This window comes from Periplaneta americana, chromosome 1, assembly GCF_040183065.1.
Source record: "Periplaneta americana isolate PAMFEO1 chromosome 1, P.americana_PAMFEO1_priV1, whole genome shotgun sequence".
In the NCBI taxonomy this organism is placed as follows: domain Eukaryota; kingdom Metazoa; phylum Arthropoda; class Insecta; order Blattodea; family Blattidae; genus Periplaneta; species Periplaneta americana.
This window is the reverse complement of record NC_091117.1, coordinates 126,130,531-126,153,562: the sequence shown is the minus strand read 5'-3', so window position 1 is coordinate 126,153,562 and position 23,032 is coordinate 126,130,531. Positions and strand designations below refer to the sequence as shown.

At 35.5% G+C, this 23,032-nt stretch overlaps 1 protein-coding gene across 1 annotated transcript in view; it reads right to left on the bottom strand.

Moving 5' to 3' along the window:
* Positions 1-18,035: 18,035 nt before the first annotated feature.
* Positions 18,036-23,032, bottom strand: part of LOC138700510 (forkhead box protein B1-like) — a 394,224-nt gene continuing 389,227 nt past the window's right edge. Inside the window, exon 2 of the mRNA XM_069827116.1 lies at positions 18,036-18,630. The gene's annotated coding sequence lies outside the window, so the exon portion shown is untranslated. The remainder of the gene's footprint in view (positions 18,631-23,032) is intronic.

Here is a 23,032-nt window from a genome sequence, read left to right as displayed (position 1 = left end):
CAACCAAGCTGTGATATCAAATATTTGAAGTTAAACAAAGCATAAACACAAATAAATAAAAACTAAGGCAACAAAATGTTCGTTTTCAGTGCTCAAAACGATGACGAAGACAAAATGGCTTTGAGGGAAAACCTCTAACTACAACACTAGTGCACTCTGGAATTTACTTGACAAACTAGTATCAATGGCAAACGGCAACCACAGAATGACATTGTTAGTACAAAAAAGTTGCAAGTGTTTAAAGGTACACTATACAACATTCTCCCCTACAGTAGTAGAAAGAGCTATTGCAGCACTAACCATAATTCTGCACTTATAACTTTAGGCCTAGGTATGTTTTGATTGAATGTGTTTAATTTTTACGGGTTTTGTTTTCTATTTCTTCCTCATTCTAAAACCAATGCGATGAAAACATTCAGTTCTACTCCCACATGCGCTATGAGCTTTCATGGCGTGCAAAGAGGGATACCTTTACCATAGATGCCTATGTTAATATATATAGAGCGGTTAATAGTTTTCGGGACCGTGAGAGTTCAGGCGTAATTGTGGAGTGAAATATAGTCCGGGTCAGTTTACTTCATACCCTAAGGGTGAAACCTAACCATCCCCCCCCCCCATTACAACATATGCTAGTGGATTGTGGTGATTTTCTAGTTTGCAGGTTGAATTTTTTTTGTCAACTTCGTTTCGAATGTCGATACTGACAAATATTACCAAATGGTTGTGATTTTGTAACTGTTATGTTGGCAGCTGAGACAGATATCGACAATATTTATCGACAATATTTGTCGGTATTGGTGTTCCATGATATTAAAATTGTACTAGAATTCTGAGCCAGTTACTGGAAGCTAGTAAAATTTGAACTTACTAATAATTAATTAATATCAGTATTAATATTAATATATAATAGGGGAAACCCGGGCAAAGCTGATAAGCTAAGAATAAACAATGCCAAAGGCTATATTTTGGTGCTCCCGAAACAAAAACTTCATGACTTTGGTTGTGACACATGTTGTCCACATATCTACAAAACAGCAATTCGTTTCTCGTACCTACGGAGAGTGATAAGATTTGAGAAAGAAAATATAGTTAATTATTCGCTTTGCCCGGGTACACGGGCAAAGCGGATATTTAACCCGGGCAAAGTGAATATCCCTATGACATTTTCACCTTTCTATTTAATTTCTATTCACTGATAATTAAAATAAATCAACACATAAGCACTATGTTAATGAGTGTAATTGATGTATTGAATATTTCGTCAATCTCTGAAGATGCCGACATCACAGATGTGATTGTTTCTGAGTGAGCATTAACTGTTTCTTCAGACGCTGAAGAAGCAGGCACCGCAGAATTTGTTAAATCTGAGCCAACTGTCGTTTCGCTGATTTCTGTCTCAAGTGGGCGATCTGTAAGTTCATCTGAAGCAAACTCTTCATCAACAAACACATTATGGTTGTATGGCCATATAGCAGAACCACTGACTGGAAGATTTTATTTCTTCAAGTGCTTTCTTCATGTCTTTTTCCGACCATTTGGCTTGCTCCGTCTTCCTCTTGAAAAATTAAACCATCTGAAAACACATTACGACCTTTTTAAGTAAAAATTAAGATCAGTGTTCCTGATTTTTAATTTCATTAGTGTGACTTAATGCCTCTACTATGTAAAATGATCTAACACGCTTTATTACAATAGACATATATATACAAAAATACAGCTGACACTTATATAGTGGATAAGTTATTCACTTTGCCCTATTCACTTTTCCCGCAGACGCCACTTCGCTTTTCATTTAAGGTTATACAAACATAAACGTCAATAATCTTCTTCGTAAATATGGCATTTTAGAACTAATTCTATCGCCTATATATTACTATCACATAACAAAGAGTTTCTGCAGTACTGTATGTTGTACATATGTTTCTCTTACCTTGAAATATTTTAAGAAAACATTCAATTTCCTTCAAACACACGCTGACTTCTTCTCTTACTAGCTAGAATAAAGATAAGTCAGTTCCAGCAGCAAAATCTGGTAGGAATTCTTCCCCAACATAGTAGAAAGCGCCACCTGTTGGCGTTTCTAAGAAATATGCATTATTCTCTTTGCCCGGGTTATTCGTTTTGCCCGGGTCTCCCCTAGTTATTTCATGTGTTGCGTTGTGGTTATAATTCAAGACTATAGTCAGGTAAGTTTTCGAAGTTGATACTAATAATTTCATGTGGTCAAACAAAAATTACATTTTTAGGTTAGGTCTCGTGAGTCAATTGTTTAGTCAAACCAATGAAATTCGTTATTTCCAGGCAAAATGCTTGACATGTTGATCCCTTTTTCGTATAGTTTGCCTACGAAAATATGTTACAAATTATTGAATTATTTAGAATAACCTTCCAACATAAAGTACGATAAGTAAATAAGTCATTTAGTACGTAGGATCGTGTGATATCTGGTAACAGTCGGCAAAACTGACAAGACGGCAATATTTGCTGTTTAGGAACTGTTATTATGTGACCCTCACTATAGACGCCGAGAGATTCTAAATCACGCCACTCAATTTCGTTTAGACTGTTTTTAGAGTTGCTATATTACTCAGATCTTCGTAAAAATTGTTATCATTGTGCTTAAGTTACATTGTTTATTTTTTATTATAGCACGACATAAATGTTGTCTAAAACCAAGGGATTTTATGTATAGTATGATACTGTGGACAAGCGAACTCGTGTAGAACATAAGATGATTCGTAAGAAGATATCTTGGCAATCCTGTTTCAGATAGAGAAACTTTTCACCACCTTGTTAAAAATTGCTACAGACAGGATCTCTTAGCGACATAAAAATCTGTTACCAACCGCAAGGTTCTTCATTCATTCACAGTGTTCTGCCCATGGGCAGGTCTTTCACTGCAAACCCAGCTTTCTACAGTATTTCCTATTTTCTGCCTTCGTCTTTGTCTCCGCATATGATCCCTATATCTTAATATCGTCTGTCATCTTATATCTTCTTTTGTCGCGAACTCTTCTCCCGTTCACCATTCCTTCCAGTGCATCCTTCAGAAGGCAGTTTCTTCTCAACCAGTGACCCAGCCAATTCCTTTTCCTCTTTCTGATCAGTTTCAGCATCATTCTTTCTTCATCCGCTCTTTCCAACACACCTTCATTTCTTATTCTGTCTGTTCACTTCACACGTTCCATTCTTCTCCATATCCACATTTCAAATGCTTCTATTCGCTTCTCTTCACTTTGTCATAATGTCCATGTTTCTGCCCCATACAATGCTACACTCCACACAAATTACTTCACTAGTCTCTTTGTTAGTTTTTTCTCCAGAGGTCCGCAGAAGATGCTCCCTTTTCTATTAAAAGCTTCCTTTGCATTTGCTGTTCTCCTTTTGACTTCTTGGCAGCAGCTCGTGTTATTTCTTATGGTAGCCTACTTACAACTTACTTACAAGTGGCTTTTAAGGAACACGCAGGTTCATTGACGCCCTCAAATAAGTCCGCCATCGGTCCCTAACCTGTGCAAGATTAATCCACTTTCTATCATCATATCCCACCTCCCTCAAATCCATTTTAATATTATCCTCTCATCTACGTCTCGGTCTCCCCAAAGGCGTTTTTCCCTCCGGTCTCCCAACTAACACTCTATATGCATTTCTGGATTCGCCTATACGTGCTACATGCCCTGCCCATCTCAAACGTCTAGATTTAATGTTCCTAATATGTCAAGTGAGGAATACACTGTATGCAGTTCTGTGTTGTGTAAATTTCTCCATTCTCCTATAACTTCATCCCTCTTAGCTCCAAATATTTTCCTAAGAACCTTATTCTCAAACAACCTTAATCTCTGTTCCTTTCTCAAAGTGAGAGTCCAAATTTCGTATAGTAGCCTGCAACCCAAGTATTTGAAGCTTCTACTTTCTCTACTGCCTTATTTAGATTTCGCAAGTTTACCTTCATTACTTTTCTATCTATGACTATGGTTTTGTTTGCATTTATCTTCGTCCCATACTGCTCACAGCTGCCATTTAGCTCGAGTAGCATATCCCTTAGTATCAGCTCTTCTTTTGTTAATAACCCCATCATCAGCAAATCTTATACAGTTTATTCTTCTTCCTCCTACTACCACTCCTACCCCGTTTTGAAAACTGTTCTTCACTTAATGCTTCCAGTAGATGCAACAAAAATTAGCTTAAATAGGTGAACAACTGGAACAGTCCAGAAAAAAAACCTCTTCGTCAGCTTGCTCAGGAAACAAGCTTTTCAAAATCCCTACAAAAATTTCCCCTAAACTACTTAAATTGAAAACCTATAAAATTAATCTACAGTGATCCTTTATTTTCTACCGCATGATCACGCGAGTAGAGTCAATTTCTTTTAATTGGCTGCTAGAGTGTGTTGTTGATAGGAAAGTGGATTCTCAGTTAGTCATATTTTTGGGCGAAGCATGTTCGAATTACATGGCCATGTCATTTCACAAAGCAATAATTAATAGTGGAGTGCAGAAAACGTCCAACTTGTGTATCAAGTTCGACTATGATGTAAAGATTGTTGCTCTGGTGTGACTTACTTTTGGTCTTTAAGGAATCCGGAGGTTAAAAAAGTGTTGTGAATTCTAAAGTAGCTTCGTACAGTTTTTTTTTATTTTTACCTACAAAATTACATTTTCTTACGCATTTATCACAGCAATTGTTACAAATCACGCCACTCTTGAAAATTGTTCAAGAATGTACATTTGGATGCATAATTAAACTGTAAAGAATCAAGTTCCTAAAGTCGTATGATTTGTAACAATTTTTGTGTTAGGTACATAAGAATGAAGTCATTTTTAGTTAAAAACTGTAAAACAAAATTTGTACAAAGCCATTAACAACATATTTTTAGCTTCAGAATTAAAGAAATGATACTTCTGAATAGTTTATTCTCTATTTGTAATATTCTTTTACCCTTAAAACCAAAGAAAAAAGTATTGTACTAACAACTTCAAATTAGTGTAACTTTGAAAATATTGAGATCAGAACACATGCTGATATGGCATTTTTGCTCAGAATGTCTTCGTAAATAAGTTCCGTAAGTGACGGTAAATCCTCGTGAATCACCCTGTACCTAGGGTAATTTTGGTAGATGTCGACATTTGAGATATTTCGACAGTTTTAAGAAAAGTAGCCGTTGCGAGCACTGTTTCTAGTGAAAAACCGTTTCTTTTCTTCACAGAAAAATTCATAAATCACAAATTAAACGAAATTAAATTGGCGTTACATTTGAGAAACTTTTTAAAACAATCTCCTTGCCACGAGAACGTAGATCACTTAAGAATAGCTATGCTCTTTCTTCTGCAGAGACACTGTCCGGTCTTTTTAAGATCTAATAACTGATGACATAAATAACTTAAGTTACTTAGTACTTTAAAAACTCTGTATATGACCATAAGTAAACGTAACGTATTATGTTGTCTCTAATACTGCAGTTGTTTTTATTGAATGGAGACAAATGGCGTCACTTCTTAAGTTGCTGGCGTACATTGTTCAGTGCATATTATAACTGACAGTACATAGAGTGCTTGCTGAAGACCTCATACTGCTTATAACTGCTACTTACTGGATAATGGCGTCAGTTTTTGCATTATAGCATTAAATGTCACAGGGCAATGTTTTATTAAATTAAATTACGTGACAGAGTTGTTGTTTAAGAAATGTGTTTGTAAATTTTAATTTAACATGAAAGTGGGTTGTATTTCTTTCATGTCATGTCAAGTGACCTCTGGTAAAAAAAGACATGCAACAAGTCTCTTTATACAATCCATTAATGTTCACTAAGCTTTACATGGTCTTCTTTAATTATACGTGATTATATATTTCCTGTAAAATAGCATCATTTTCGTACGGAATATATTACTTAGATAATGAATCCTCTAATTCAGTAAGTCTTGGATTACACAGGATGAATGGCTAATGGAAATAGTCTATCATAATTCTGTGCCGGTAACCAAAAGGGAAGTGTATTGTTATTAAGGTATTAATTCTGTACATATTTCATATTTGCATTTTATATGTATTGCATTTTATTTTTAAACGTAAGAATTGGACATGTTCTTTATTCTATGCTATAAAGCAAATGTAAGAATATTATGGAACGAATAAATAAAAAAATGCATTGGAACTGCATGATTATAGAAAATAGATTCGAATATTTTCTGTGTTCAATCTTTCCTTCATCAACCATAAAAATCAAAGACTTCACGCCACACATTTTCAGTTTACCATTGTTCGTATATTAGGACTAAGTCCTGCTTTTTTCAGTTGTTACTAATTTTCATTGGGGAGAAGATAATAAACTTTCTTGACACCGTTTTGGTGGTCGTCCTAAGGGTCTTGAAATATTTGGGTACGCCGTCATAGCGATTTTAGGAATACTGTCATCGAACATCCTTAAAATTTGGCCTCTCCATCCCTTCCTTATTTCTCTAACTCAGTAGTTCCCGAATTTTTTTTTTATCTCTGATCCCTTTCGACTCAAAAAAAGATTCACGGATCCGCAAATTAAATTCTGCACTTATTTAACATCGACAATATGTCTACAACTACATTAATTACCATGCATAGCCATGAGTTCATAAACATGCAATAGTATTTACAAACTTTGTGTATTCTATCAGTAATTACATGTATGATTATTAAAAAAAATTATCTTCAAATTGCTGATGTGAAGAATGCTGTTGTTTCCTCGTCTCAAAACTCACCCGGATATGGCGCTTCTGTAGCATTTCCATTGTCGATTTTCGCACATTTCACCAACGTATTCTGACACTGTTTTAACGATTGAAGTTTACTTTGAAAAAAAAAAATGTATGTTCTTGTTCTTACATTCAGGGTGATTTGTTTCCATGTCTACGCAGTTTTGCGAGCAATGAAGAACACTACTTAACACTTTGTTACATAATATACAAAGGGAGTCTAGAGGAATTTTATTGCCTGCGTACCTAAATCCAAGAGCCAAATATGGTAAAACATGTTTGCTTGATTCACCCGTTTTTAAATTAGAAGCACTGGGGTGTGATACATAACAAGGTGATCGATTGGTTTCTCAATTTGCAGGACTGTTATTTTTATTGTGTTTTATTAGCCACCGATCCATTCAGACGACACTGTATAATATTAAAATTAAAATTATTCGTAATATTAAATTATTATTAGATTCGGAATAGAAGACACGTGGTTATTAACACACACAGTTTAACATGAACACCTCACATGAGCCTACTCATACTGACTGAATAAAAACTGACTTCACAATAAAAGTGCAGAAGCAGAACACGTGGACGAAATTAGTTTCTTTTTAAAAATACAGTACTTGTAAAATTTTATTACTGACTAAATAACAACGTCAAATCAAATTTATTTTACAAATAAGACAATAAGTCTCCGACCACATTTACAAAAACTTATTATTACACCGTTTGTTTCGAGAGAAAAAAAAACTGCAAACATTTCACACACATCAGGAGATAAAAACTAACCTGCCACCCTTGCCAAGCAGACAAAAATTTTCAATAGAATTGACTACCTTAACTGAAAAAAGAAAGTCGCCTTTTTTACAATAGCTCGAAGGCAAGCTCAAGCAAGGGTGATATCTGGTCATCTACCCTTCCGATATGCTAATTTTCACAAGCACAGTCGCGTACAGTAAGTACAGTACTGTACAATCTCGTCGAGAAAAACGATAGTATTATATTATGTTATTTATTTCAAAAAATATATATATTACCAACCGCGGATTCTCTGATAAGTGTTGGCGGATCCCCAGGGATCCGCGAAGCACACTTTGGAAACCACTGCTCTAATCCATTTCACCACAGCTTCTGTTTCATACTAGTTCCTGATGTCTTCATTTGTCTGTCATATAGACTATATCCTACAACACTTCGGAGTGTCCTCATTCCTCATTTAAAATAGAATATAACTTGTTACCATGAATCGGTATTACCTGAAGAACAAGAATAAGAATAAGAAAGCTATGTATACTTGAAAAGTTGCGTGGGTGCAATTGAATCTGCAGTTCACCACTTCAGACTCTGTCAAAGACGATAAACTTTCAGAACGTGATAAAAATCACTAGCATGATGTTCTTTGTATTTAAAATGCTATGTTTGTGAAATAGAAAGGAATTTGAGCTACTACAGTCATAAAACAAAAAGTTAAGTTTTGGGAATAATTATGTAACTGTGCAATTTGTCCTTACATTGCTTATATAGAAAGAATTCTGATGACATATGTACGTAACCTCATCTATTTAGAAGATTTCGTTAAATCTGTTAGATATATAGGCTAGCCTACGTAGGCGAAAACGTTAGCACGTAACGAAACTGCTTCTCTGCTGTGTATATTGCTGTAACGTAGTGTACTTACGAAAATCATCCATCCATACTTACGGATATGCTGTGAATTGTTTATGTGAACAGTCTCAATAGAGTCAGTATGATTGACAGTATACTGTGCATAAGCTTAGTAAAGAAACGATTGAAGCCATGTTTCCTCATCGTGTTAACACTGGTTTGGGAGGGAAGAGTGCTGATTAAACATCTGAATAATTGTACTAAGAGCTGGGATTAAAGAAGAACTTTCTTTACAGTAGCCATTAATTGATCTATTATTGGAAAAATGTTGGCATATGTGCTCAGAAATGCGATGAAGAGTATGCGTCAGGCATGTTAAATGTATCATATTAGGAAAATTTTCTTTTAGTGTATATCCAGATTTCAGCATGTATCTGGCTGCATCTGTGATGAATAACACTGGGCCATATTAATTTCAAAGAATTAATGACAGCTTGAGCTATCGTTACGGTGTTTGTGACACAATAACGGCTCGGTTAGAAAAGCCAACGTACTATGGTAGGAACGATCATGATTTTAAATCAAATATAGGAAACAGAAAACGGATGTAGGTAAATTCTCATTTTTAAATAGAACTATAAATGATTGCAATGACCTATCTGCAGCGGTCTTTGAGGGCTGTCCTTCCTTAAGGAGATTCAAGAATAACTTAAAAAGTTGTGTATAAAGTGCAAATTAAAATTAAGGTGACATTTAACATTTAATTTTTTTAAGGTGACATATATTTATTTAGCCTGACGAGTTACTTCCTTGGTTTGAATTGTAAATTATTTAAAAAATAGTGTGTAAGAGGGCCTTAGGCTAGAAATGTTTAGCTTAAATGTAGTTCTGTTTATAAGTATGCATAAAGGTGTAATTATTTGACTTATTTGAACTGTTGTATCAGAGAGGTGAGTCAGTGAAGTTATGGTTTTACAGTGCAGTGAATAGTTCCGATCAGTGATAATTTATAGCGTCAATGAAATGTGCTCTATAGTGTCAGTGAAATGTGTCCTAAAGTGTCAATGAAATGCGTCATAGTGCCACTACAGTGAGTGAGATGAGAGTAAAGTGAAAGACTATTGAAACTTATGTAGGGTCTATACATATGTAGGTTGTATTGTAAAATTAGGTATTTTATGTTTTATTATTAATTGTAATACATACACATGATATGGAACAGTCGTTTCCTACTCACCCTTAGGAAGGAGTCCCTCTCCGTGAATGTCTTTTCTGAGGATACAGAACCTCGTTAATGAACCCACTAAAATCAAGTCGGATCTTTTTAACGTCGTGATCTGTTCAATTATGTTCTTGATAACTGGTTGCCAACGTATTGATGGCCACTATATATAAATCCTACTTTACGTCGTCCATGTCTAAGTCGAAACCTCAGTATAGACTTAGAATATGAAAGAAAATACGTACAAAAAATTTGAGACTGTGAAGGTAGCACAACACTAAGTATTTTAAGAATAGGAACAAGTGGTCTCGGACGTTTCGCTGTGTCACTGCGGATGTCGGATTCAAAGCAGCAATTATTTGTAATGTGTTTGTGGATGTTCAAGTGAAAGTAAACTTACTCAAATAAGAAAATAATATGTTGGAGGCTAGTCAGGAAACAAACTACTACTGCATTTAACAAAAATTCTTTAATAGAGAAACCTAACATGTTTTGGTTCATTCATTCATTCTTTCATTCATTCATTCATTCATTCATTCATTCATTCATTCATTCATTCATTCATTCATTCATTCATTCATATATAGCGTTGTGCCCAATAGCAGATCTTTCATTGCAAACCCAGCATTATCCTACCTTTCTTATTTTCTGCCTTCCTCATACAATTATTGTGTGTCTCCGCACATGATCCATGTAATATCTTAATGTCGTCTATTATTTGATATCTTCTTCTCCCACGAACTCTTCTGCCGTTCACCATTCCTTCCAGTGCATCCTTCAGTAGGCAGTTTCTTCTCAGCCAGTGACCTTTTTCCTCTTCCTGATCATTTTCAGCATTCTTCTTTCTTCACCCACTCTTTCCAGCACAACTTCGTTTCTTATTCCGTCTATCCAATGCACACGCTTCATCCTTCTCCATATCCACATTTCAGTGTTCCATGCCCATATTTCTGCCTATACAATGCTACACTCCACGCAAAGCGCTTCACTAATCTCATTAGTTCTTGTTTTAGAAGTCCGCAGAAAATGCTCTTTTTTCTATTAAAAGCTTCCTTTGCCATTGTTATCCTCATCTTGATTTCCTGGCAGCAGCTCATGTTACTGCTTGTAGTACACCCAAGTATTTGAAGCTGTCTACTTGCTCTATTGCCACATTTAGAATTCCCAAGTTTATCTTCTTTACTTTTCTCTCTGTGACTACGATCTTCGTCTTGTTTGCATTTATTTTCATCCCATACTGCTCACAGCTGTCATTTAGCTCCAGTAGCATATTCCTTAGTAGGCCTATCATCTCCTTTTCTGCTAACAACGCCATATCATCACCAAATCTTGTACAGTTTATTCTTCTTCCTCCTACTATCACCCTTCTCATGTCCTGAAAACAGTTCTTTACTAAATCCTCCAAGTAGATGTTGAACAGGGTAGGTGATAAAGGGCATCCTTGACGTACTTCTCTCCCAATTTCGCTTTCTTCTGATATTTTTTCTCGTATCCTGACTTTGACTCGTTGTTTCATACTCGTATAAAGGTTACTGAACACCTTCTCTCTTTCTAATCCATACTAATTTTATTTAGGATCTCCATCAGTTTATTTCAATTCACTCTGTCAAACGCCTTTCAAGGTCCACAAATACTATATAACTTCTTTATTCCTCTCTACGTATCTTTCGTTGATTGTTCGTAGCAGTCCAATTGCATCCCTCGTACCTTTTCCCATCCTGAAGAAAACTCCTCTTCTTCCAACTGTTCTTCCATCTTAGAATCTAAACGTCGATTCAGTATCTGCAGGAGAATCTTTGCCGAGTGTAATATCAGGATGACAGTCCTGAACTCTTTTCCTTTCTTGGCATTATTTTTCTTCGGTATTGAAAGCAATACTATCTCCGTAAAATCTTAAGGCCAATCGCCTCTCATATATTTTCTTGCATAATGATAGAATTTCCTTCTTGTCTTCACTCAAGCATTTTATTAACTCAATGGGGATTCCGTCAACTCCTGTTGCTTTCCCATTCTTCATTTCCCTAAGCGCTAGTTCAGCTTCTTCTCTTAAAATAGAAAATCCTTTTTCGTCTTCTGATATGGCTGCTTCGTCTACTATAGCTAATTCATCTGGACCATTTCCTGTCTCATACAACTCTCCTACATATTTCGTCCATCTGTTCAGTATTCCTGATTTGTCTGTTATTTCATTTCCGATTTCGTCTTCTACCAGTGGCGGTTCGTGTCTAAAATTAAAAGAGATTCACTACTTTTATCATATTACACAGTTTTCCAACAACATAAACAATATCTCATGTATGAAAAATTAAAAAAATACTACAGTTCTTTAAAGTAAATAATTGCCTTAAATGAACCTGATGATGATGATGATGATGATGATGATGATTATCTTTGAAAGAACATAGCGATTTTTCCGTACGTTTTCATTCTGTCTTTCAACATTCTGCCTGAAAGTTGAGCTACGCTGTTGCCTAATTTTTGTTCTTCCAAGGACTGACAAATCTAGACAAGCATTCTTATGAGCAATAGATTCCTCACCTTCTTAATTTTCTGTGTCAAATGGTTTAAATCTGACACACCAGTGCATGTCCAGCTCGTATCTTTACCCTTAGCAAATAACAGGTAGGGAAACAAAATAATTTATTTGTAGATACGCAACCGCACATCCAGCTGTCTCTTTCATATTTTTCTTTTTACATTGAAAGCCCTGCAAAATGTCTTACATTGACTTGTTTGTGCTTGCTTTGAATTGAGTTGAGGTAACGGCTTTCCAAGCTTCTTTATTTTACAATTATCTTCCAAGATTAAAACTGAAAAATTTTTTTGTAAAGGATATTGAACACTATTCATTTTCTTTGGAAACGAACACTGGCCACACTCACAGATGAATACAGTATATTAAGACTAAAACACCAAGAATGTCTAAATGGATATTTCAAGGATTGTAAGAAACCATTAATAAATACAACAATCAATAACACACACGTAGACTACACGTGCAAAAAGCGTGATCTCAGCTACAGATTGGAACTAACTTTCGGTTTGCATCACGAAGTCTTTCTCGTGTCGGCTGTCTCCCGATCACGTGACTACACGTGCAGCATTTTAAGAATAGGAACAAGTGGTCTTAACCACTCCAGTATTGAGTAGGCATGTATCGATATGTGTGGACATTGAAGTTAAATTGTAATTATTGTGAAATGTATTTATTTACTGACAAGACGTGTAAACAAACCTCATTGGCGTAGACGCTCTAATAAGCAAGCTGCACATCAACCTCACCCCAAGACATCCACAGTCAATCGGTGTACATTTTCGTGCAAGAACGGTTCGCTGTAAACATGTGTGTTGGGGATGTAGACGAATTCCTTGTTGACCCCGACATGTTACCTCGAAAAATGGATGCACACATGTATCTTGTGTTTTTATGGGGCGTTTTACCTGAGTTATTACAGGATGTGCCACTTGTAGTTACAAAAAGAATCTTTAAGTTTCAACATGACTGCGCACCTCCACATTTTGCTCGTGCAGTTAGAAATCATCTAACTGCAATATTTGGTGAGAGATTGATAGCACGTGGTGGTACAACAGTATGGTCTCCACGTTCTCCCGACTTGACACCTGACTTTTTCATTTGCGGTACCGTGAAGGATATTATTTACAGGACATCTATCGAAGATGAGCAAAATTTAATGCAGCGCATTATAACCGCAAGAGAAGTGATCCAGACAACACCTGGAATCTTTCAGAGAGTGCGTCAATAATTTCACAGTTATGATGCTTGACGGAGTATTAATGGGGCTCATTTTGAATTTTTTCAAGCATTTTGTGCGTTAAACTTACAGCATATGATAAAAGAAGTGGTTAAAGATAATTCTACTGTAATTGTACAGAAATGATACCGAAATTGCTAAAAAAAATGTGAAGGCTTATCATGAGTGGATATTAACTGAGATCATGTCCTGCTGACAGACGAAGTAAATATTCGTCTGACGAAGATAAGAGGAAGACATGGAAAAACTGAAGCACGAAGGAGAAAACCTGAAGCAAATTTTCAAGAGAAAGCCGCTACATTAGAACCCACACCTGAGAATAGTAATGATTACTGGACTGATCTAAAAAAAAACTGTATACAGATAACAACAGAATAAACAATAGGATACAGAAAAGGTGTGAAAATTAAAAAACTGTAGGTGACAGGAAAAATTTTGGAGAAGACGAAGAAAGAAGAAAATGGGAAAAAATCAACACAAAAGAAGGTAAAAAAAACTACAGGAAACTTAACAATGAACTAAGAAGAGAAATTGAAAAGGCGAAAGAAGACTGGATGAAAGAGAAATGTAAAGAAATAAAGGTTCTACTTGAGAAAAGGAAGATATGATTTAATTTACCGCGAAGTAAACTGTTTGAATTTCACAAATAAGAACAGGAAATCCATGTGTTTGGTAGAAGCAGTGGCAGTGCATTCTATGCGTTCAATGATTCAAAGAACCCGCAGGAAAAACAAGGAAACACAATTTAATTGTTTAAATACATTTATTTATAATTTACACTATAATTCTTTGTTTCTTCCTCATCTTTAATAAGTTTACTTGCGGCTCTGATGCATATTTGTCGTATGAAAACTATGAACCGCAGAGATCGAAAACCTTTATGATTGCAAACTTCCGATGTTCAATTTCTCCTCTGAACCTCGCCGAGCTAGCTTCTGGACTTGTGTGCGGGGCGAGAGGCAAGGGGAAATGCTGCATGGCTACTTCTGTATAATGGAGTGGTTTAGGGGAAATGCAATAAAATTTTAAAAATAAATGGAGAAAAAGATATGAATTTGGGATCCACAAAAACCCGATCACAAATAATCCGTTATGAATATAAATCAAATTTGTAATTGTATTGATAAATTCGTGTAGTAGATTCAACAAATCCAGTACGAAATGTTAAAAATAAAGTCTTGTATTTGTGTTTAGATTTCAGAGTTAATTAATTATTTTAAACAAAAATATATCTTGAGCGTTGACTGTAGTAATGCTTGGCTGGTCAAGATCAGATAAGAAATATTATTTCTGTGGCTCTCCCATTTCTCTTCAATTCAAGTAATTCATTCATCACCACTCTTCATTTCGAGCGATTGTAAATTGCACTGAAAAATAGTAAATTGTACTGTAAATAAATAGAAGGTTTAATGACTTACCATGTAGGCTAAACTGCACTGAGAGAGCGAGGAATCAGCACGTAAACTGCACTGAAGCAATGATTTTTAAATGCTTGCACAGAGAGTACTAACACTTAAAATTACTTCAAATAGTTTATTCTGCATTTATCAAATATTAGTTAAACACTATTACTATTTGACTAAGGTAAAGCATTAATTATTTAATAAATTTTATGTGATCATTTTTTCTCTTGATAATCAGAAATTTGTCTTAGAACGTAGTTTTGGTTTCTTTCTGTATGCGAATTTTGTCCCCATCTATGGATATTTGATGCCATTGATTTTTATGTAAATCTCTGTTTGATCGGTTCAGAAAACATGTATCGAAGGATGTTAAGAGTTGAAACAACAGTTGAATTGTGAATGGAAAGATTTGAGCTCATTCGTTATCCTGCAGATGTCTGCAGTTTGTGTCGCAGACTTGGAAGAAATAACCCAATCTGTCAATTTAGTAAGAAAAAAATTTCACTACGCCCTCATTTTCAGGTTATATAGGATCAGATCAAACGTAAACGAATCTCCTACTTCATCCGGCTCTAAGTAAATCAGCCCAAACACATAGTCCAACCATTGTCCTGTGAAAATGGTTATTTTATATTCGCTTGTTAAACCTAACTTCTAGATCTTTTTTCCACCATGAATTACTTAAATGGTTTCAGTATTTACCCACATGGTTTTCACATCGACAAGGATAGCTATTTCGAGAACTGAAATTATTATGGTGGGCTCAAATATCCTACTAAACTGTTAAACACATTTGAAACAAACGACAGGAATTGCGTTCTTTTGACAATATTTACATTTATTTGCAAGTAATCAGAATACTAATGCAATGTAGTGACTAGAGCTTGGATTTCTATAAACTAAATACTCTGGAAATATGCATGGACTTATGCGTTTAAAAATACCAAAATATGATATAAAACTTGGAAATGTGACGAAAATCAAATTAAATATTGTCAAAAAATTACTTAGAAAATTTTCTCATTCACCACTCTGCATAATTGTGAATGTTAACTCCTCGTATTGGCCATAACTTATTGGAATTATGAATTATTACAACAGCAGCGAGTTATAACATCTTAAGTGTCGCATGATCGGCAGGGTTGAAGAAGGTGAAGGTGAGACCGACCAGCAACAATCTGGCCACGTTTGTAACATTTTCTTTTTTTGTTATTTGTGGCGAATCCAGTTACCTTCAAACTTCGTTTAACCACAAAATATTTCTGAGGAAAAGAAATTCAAACTAAGTTTCCAAACGCAAACAAAAAATTTATAATACCGCTATCTTTGTCATTACGCAGCACAAAACCTTCTCCTTTGTTAGTTACAACATTTGGAGTAAGAATCATTTCATGAGTTACGTTACTGTATTTAGCCTAATAAATTAGGGATATCTTTTCTTATAGATGTGAATGAGAGGGATTTATTTTTATTCGAGTTATATCATTATCGTCAAGATTATTACAATCAGCTATTTCTGTTAGAATTATAAGAAACATTTTACTCGGGCGTGTAAATATACCATCCGTTGCTTTATATTTTGTAATAACACTTAAAATTTGGCACTCTACGTACTTTATTCATATTTTTATCATGGTTATAAACAAACTGCTTCTAACTAGCCTATATGTTTATTATTTCCAAATGTGTACACTTTTGCATTACATTTTCGGAATGTAGACCTGTATTTGCATTTTTAACATCACCAGATTTACGCTCACTATTTTTGTAAAATGTAAAATTATCAATATTGATTTTCTTCCTCCCTCACTAGTTGCAAGACTAATGACAGACATTCCGATATTCTCTAGCTAGGCTCTAGTACTGTACTGACTGAGACATGCTGTCTGGGCTGTTCGAAAGATTAAATAAGATCTATGCACAGTAGTGTTGTACGCTATATTAATGACTAATGGTAGCTAATAAAGTACATCCTCATCCTCGTCCTCATGCAACTGCATCATCCTGAGTTCAGTCTGAACTGATTCCTTTTTTTTTTTTTTTTTTTTTTAAGTTAATGGAATGACAAATAGTGCGATTTACTATATTCGATGGAATTTCCCACATACAAACTCAGTGGAATTTACATAACATAAGTCTGACCTTCAGTAGGCTACAATTTATTTCCGCCCACCATTTCAGTCTACTTTACTCAATATTTAATGTAATTTGATTCCATTAAAAATATGGTTTAGAATAATACAGTTGCCTCACTTACAACAGGTAGAAATTCCCAGCCATACGCAGCTATTTCTTTTTAATGCTCAATATTAAAGCTCGGATTTTGAGGACCTAAAAGTTAAAAATGATAGTGTATATATATATATATATATATATATATATACATATATATAATTAGTTGTGTGTTATACTATGTAAGGTAAGCGTCTGGTTTACACTTGTTTGGAATTCAAAGAATCTTTGCTCAACACATGGTATTTCAAATGAAAATAATTGTTTCCTGTGTAAAACTTCCCACAGATTTTGTTACCTGTGGGGAGGGTACTGTAATCTTCCTTTTGTTTACATTTATATTGTCGAAAAATTGTGAATAGAGTTCGGAGTCAATGTTCACCAGGCGTAACAAAGTACCTAGTGATAACGAGGATTCTACCTGCGATAGAGGGAATGTTTGCTTAGCTTGAACTATACTACGTCGCAATACTAAGTTTTAGGTCTTCAAAATCCGAGCTCTACTCATTACTATGGACCGATGAACAACATCAGGAGCTTCTATAGGGAGACCAGATTCCTCACAACGAGATTGGTCTTTCAATCCGGTGACAGAAATCAGCTTCGCCTATTTCTGTGCATCCTGCCAGACTGTAAATTCATCCGTAGAAGTTCACTTATCCCATTTCTTTCTCTTATAGAGGTCAGTCAGTACAAACACCTTAAGGTTAGCGTACAACATGACTCGGTCTGCATCTTTTCGAGTACTTTTTTAGTAGGTTATTTTACGACGCTTTATCAACATATATGGTTATTTAGCGTCTGAATGAGATGAAGGTGATAATGCCGGTGAAATGAGTCCGGGGTCCAGCACCGAAAGTTACCCAGCATTTGCTCAAATTGGGTTGAGGGAAAACTCCGGAAAAAACCTCAACCAGGTAACTTGCCCCGACCGGGAATCGAACACGGGCCACCTGGTTTCGCGGCCAGACACGCTGACCGCTTTTCGAGTATTAAAAAATAAAAACATTCACAATAACATACCGTATTCTGACTAAAAATGTAAAATAAAATACAATTATTTTTCACAGAACATATATTTAATGTTGTTTCCTCTTTATAACAGATAATTAAATGCGTACATCCTTTGAAAAACTTGAACTGCTTACTGTTGTGCTGGAAACGTTGGAACATGCTGTTGCTAACAACATTGAGTGTCTAAATACAAGTCTAGTTTGTATAGTTTATCACATAGTAAGGAAATTGCACTTTTTCATTACTTCAACAGACAATTCGTATTTTTAGAATCAAATAATAGCCACAAAGTAGCCTATTCTAAACTTCAAGCTATGTTAATTGCAAAATGTAACATTTTAAGGTAAAGTTTATAACCCTCTAAAGGGCTGACATATGGCAGATGTATGACATTTCGTACTTATATGTATGTAATCTCTGTAACTAACACACCATATATTGCTTAATTTAAATTTATAAATATAAACACACTGAAAGCAATATTCTACACTTTCATTCGTTGTCTTTATTGAACTTTGTCCCAACGTGAAGCAGACGATACGCAATCACGTACACAGTTGCACTGTCCTGTAAACGTCACTTGGCAGACCACAAGCCAGTTGTCTCGCACTTGAATCAGCTTGCAGCACAGTTGCATTTCTTATGGCTCCCCTTCACTCCACCTGCAAAAACAATTGCTGAGTATTAGGCTAATAATCTTTATCTGCTCGATATAATACAGGGTTGTTTCCGATCTCCGATAACGAATTTGAATGACGTTATTTGCGTCAGGAATCACACCGACAGCTGAATTGCGGCGAGAAGTGACAGACCAGTAGTGAGAGATTCCATAATCAGAGTGTATCACAGTAGTAATGCCCAAGAAAATCGAGCCTTTTTGGGAGGGGTACATAACAACTCTTTCCGATGCCAAGTACAGTTACGTGAAAATCATAGGAGCCTGCAAAAAACGTGATTCCGTTATTTCCAAGAAAGGCATCTTGTGTGTATCTAATAAGACTGGCAAAGCTCGGATGGAATTAATTCCAGAGTGTAAAAAGCAAGCACTCCACGAGCTGATACAAATTAATTCCATTCCAGATTTACCAATCTTATTAAGTACACAGAAGATGCCATTCTTGGAAACAACGAAACCTCGTTTATTGCAGGCTACTTTTATTTTCACTTAACTATACTTGACAACGGAAAGGGTTGTTATGTACCCCTCTTAAAAAGACTCGATTTTCTTGGGAACTTCTGCTGTGAGTCGCCGTGAACTCTGACTATGAGATCACTCACTACCGGTCTGTCACCTCGCGCCACAGTTCAGCTGTCGTGTGACTCCTGACGCAATGTCATTCAAATTCTTTATCAGAGATCGGAAACAACTCTGTAATTTACTATGTAAGGCATTTTAAAAATGAGAAAAGGCGACTATTCATGAGTAGACTTTCGGATATTCCACGGTAACTTGGAACTTAACAGTTACAGTGTTAAGGAACAACATACTGGTTACATCATCAGGTACGGCCTACTGTGTAGGCTTCTTGGCTACTCCGTACAACTGCGCACCTCTTATTAATTCGCTTACTCCTTATGTAGACCTAATTATTGTTAAGTTCAAAACAAATGTGTTGAATGAATAATTTCAAGGAAAAAATTGTCACGGGCCCGGTTTTCGATCCCGGGACCCTTCGCTTAGCGCGCGAACGCTCTACCGACTGAGCTACACCAGGAACAATTTTTCCTTGAAATTATTCAAACCTGCTTTACAGGGAGCTACTACCTGAATGCCAGATTTACAAATAAGTTGAATGATGAGTCAATATATATCCAGATGGTTCACCGACTTTCCTAAATCACTAGAAATATATCTCGCCTCTTCGATGAAATCAGAATCAAGATAGGCCTATTTGGTTGGGCAGTCATCAAAACAAGTCTCACAACTAACCTACAGATTGTACAACCATGGAACAGTGGACAGAAAATGTGATGAAATTGAGAGGAAGTGATAAAAAGAAGGAAATGCCATCAGATTGTGAATTCAATGTGGGAACGTGCCAAGCAACCCAAGAAGAGTAACTTCTCATTCCAGATTTAAAACATTTATTCCAGATCAAATCACACAACTTTCCTCGCGATATTTCGTATTGTGTAGAATACTTACTTACTTACAAATGGCTTTTAAGGAACCCGGAGGTTCATTGCCCCTCACATACGCCCGCCATTGGTCTCTATCCTGTGCAAGATTAATCCAGTGTCCACCATCATATCCTACCTCTCTCAAATCCATTTTAATATTATCCTCCCATCTACGTCTCGGCCTCCCCAAAGGTCTTTTTCTCTTCGGTCACCCAACTAACACTCTATATGCATTTCTGGATTCGCCCATACGTGCCACATGCCCTGCCCATCTCAAACGTCTGGATTTAATGTTCTTCATTATGTCAGGTGAAGAATACAAAACTTGCAGTTCTGCGTTGTGTAACTTTCTCCATTATTCTGTAACTTCATCCCTCTTTGCCTCAAATATTTTCCTAAGAACCTTATTCTCAAACACCCTGAATCTCTGTTCCTCTCTCAAAGTGAGAGTCCAAGTTTCACAACCATACAGAACAACTGGTAATATAATTGTTTTATAAATTCTAACTTTCATATTTTGTGACAGCAGGCTAGATGACAAAAGTTTCTCAACCGAATAGTAACAGGCATTTTCCACATTTATTCTGCGTTTAATTTCCTCCCCGAGTGTCATTTATATTTGTTACTGTTGCTCCAAGATATTTGAATTTTTCCACCTCTTCGAAGAATAAATCTACAATTTTCATATTTCGATTTCGTATAATATTCTGGTCACGAGACATAATCATATACTTTGTTTTTTCGGGATCTACTTTCAAACCTATAGCTTTACTTGCTTCAAGTAAAATTTACATGTTTTCCCTAATCATTTGTGGATTTTCTCCTAACACATTCACGTCATCCGCATAGACAAGTAGCCGATGTAACCCGTTCAATTTCAAACCCTCTGTGTTATCCTGAACTTTCCTAATGGCATATTCTAAAGCGAAGTTAAAAAGTAAAGGTGATAGTGCATCTTTTTGCTTTAGCCCGCAGTGAATTGGAAAAGTATCAGATAGAAACTGACCTATACGGACTCTGCTGTAAGTTTCACTGAGACACATGTTAATTAATCGAACTAGTTTCTTGGGAATACCAAATTCAATAAGAATATTATATAAAACTTCTCTCTTAACCAAGTCATATGCCTTTTTGAAATCTATGAATAACTCGTGTACTGTACCCTTATACTCACATTTTTTCTCCAATATCTGTCGAATACAAAAAATCTGATCAATAGTCGATTGTGTAGAATAAACTGAAAAATAAATCGGTATATTTGGTATTGAAAAAATGAACTTCTAAGAGAAATTAATGAATACAATATCATTTTTTATATTTCTTTTTTCGGTTTACTCTTACGATCTACTGCTCCCGACACAGAAAGGCATGGGACCCAGTTCCTTTTTAAAGTATTAGCAGTTATATAATGGAAAATTATCAAGGAAAAAAAAAATCGCACTGGTACTATTTTCAGTGCTGCCCGTTATTTAGAAAAAAAGAATATAGCATAGATAGTTTACTTAGAATCTCATTACAAATTAGAAATTATTAATATCATCTAGGTCTAATAATAATGTCCGTCTTTCTTCGTCATGTTTTACCTCCTCCTTTAATAACCGACTTATAGACCAATGGGAGGATGTAGGCCTACACTGTATAATTTGACCAAATTAGACAGGCACACATTGCGGGCCTCCTTGTCGCGTGGTCAGCACAGCACAGGACACCGCTGAGACAACATGACAAGGAAGAAACACCCAGTCATGTGGACGGAAGGTAATGATTGCTATCGACTGTAAATACTGTTATTGCCTCTTAACTAAAAGAATAAAAACTTTAGAAATTATTACAATATACGAATAGTTATTTTACGTGAAATTGTGCGAATTAATGACAGATTCTACTTAAACCGTGCAACTTATAAATTTAATTAAATGTTTTATTGTGAAAAACCATTGTAAATTATGTTTTATTTAAAGACGCTCGCAACTGCAGAGGTTATATCAGCGTCGCCGGTGTGTCGGAATTTTGTCCCGCAGAATTTCTTTTATATCCTAGTAAATCTACTGACATGAGCCTGCCACATTTAAGCACACTTAACTGCCATCGACCTGGGTCGGGATCGAACTTGCAACCTCGATAAAGAATGGCTATTTTGTGCAGTTCAAAAAACGAAAGCTCATCTTATTATAGGCCTACAATCCAATCATTTCTAATTGCTACATCTATCGCTTTGACCATAAGTTATTTCTCTCTCCTCTGCTGTTACTTGAAATTCTTCATAACCTTTGCTTATCATTCCACTGAGCATGTCTTTGACATATTTTCTTTTCAGTCGTCGTCTTCTTTTTGTTAAGTATTCCCTCTCAAATAATAGTATCAATTAAAAATATGTAATGACTAATACTTTTACATTTGTGTTCCCCAATTTCTTCATTAATATTCTGTTTTCATTTACTCTCTTTAAAACTTCAAAATTTGACGTTTTATCTCTGTATCTTATTTTTAACATTCTGCACCAAATCCACATTTTCAGTGGTTTATAAACTACTCTTTTCTTGCTTTCTATTTCTCCAACTTTCGCTTCCATATAGCAATACACTAAGGTAAAATGTTTGAAATGTTATGTGTGTTTCTTATTTGGATGTTAGTGTGATTGCAAGTCATTAATTGTTTTATTAATGAAAGCTGGTTTTGTTAAATCAATTGAATCGCCTAGAATTGAATTGCACTTTATCTAAAAATCTGATTTTTCAGGAAAGGTTAAAAACTAATTCTACCTTGTCTGAAAGTTATTGGAGGAAACAAATAGCCTACATCCAATTTAAAGTATAATCTTCAAAGGTATATTTAGGGTCGAATTCATAGTCGCCACTTATAAAATGGGGAAACACTTAAGTAATGAGCATTTCCTTAGCACTTATTTCAGATCGTATTGCAGAGACGCTACTCATTTATATG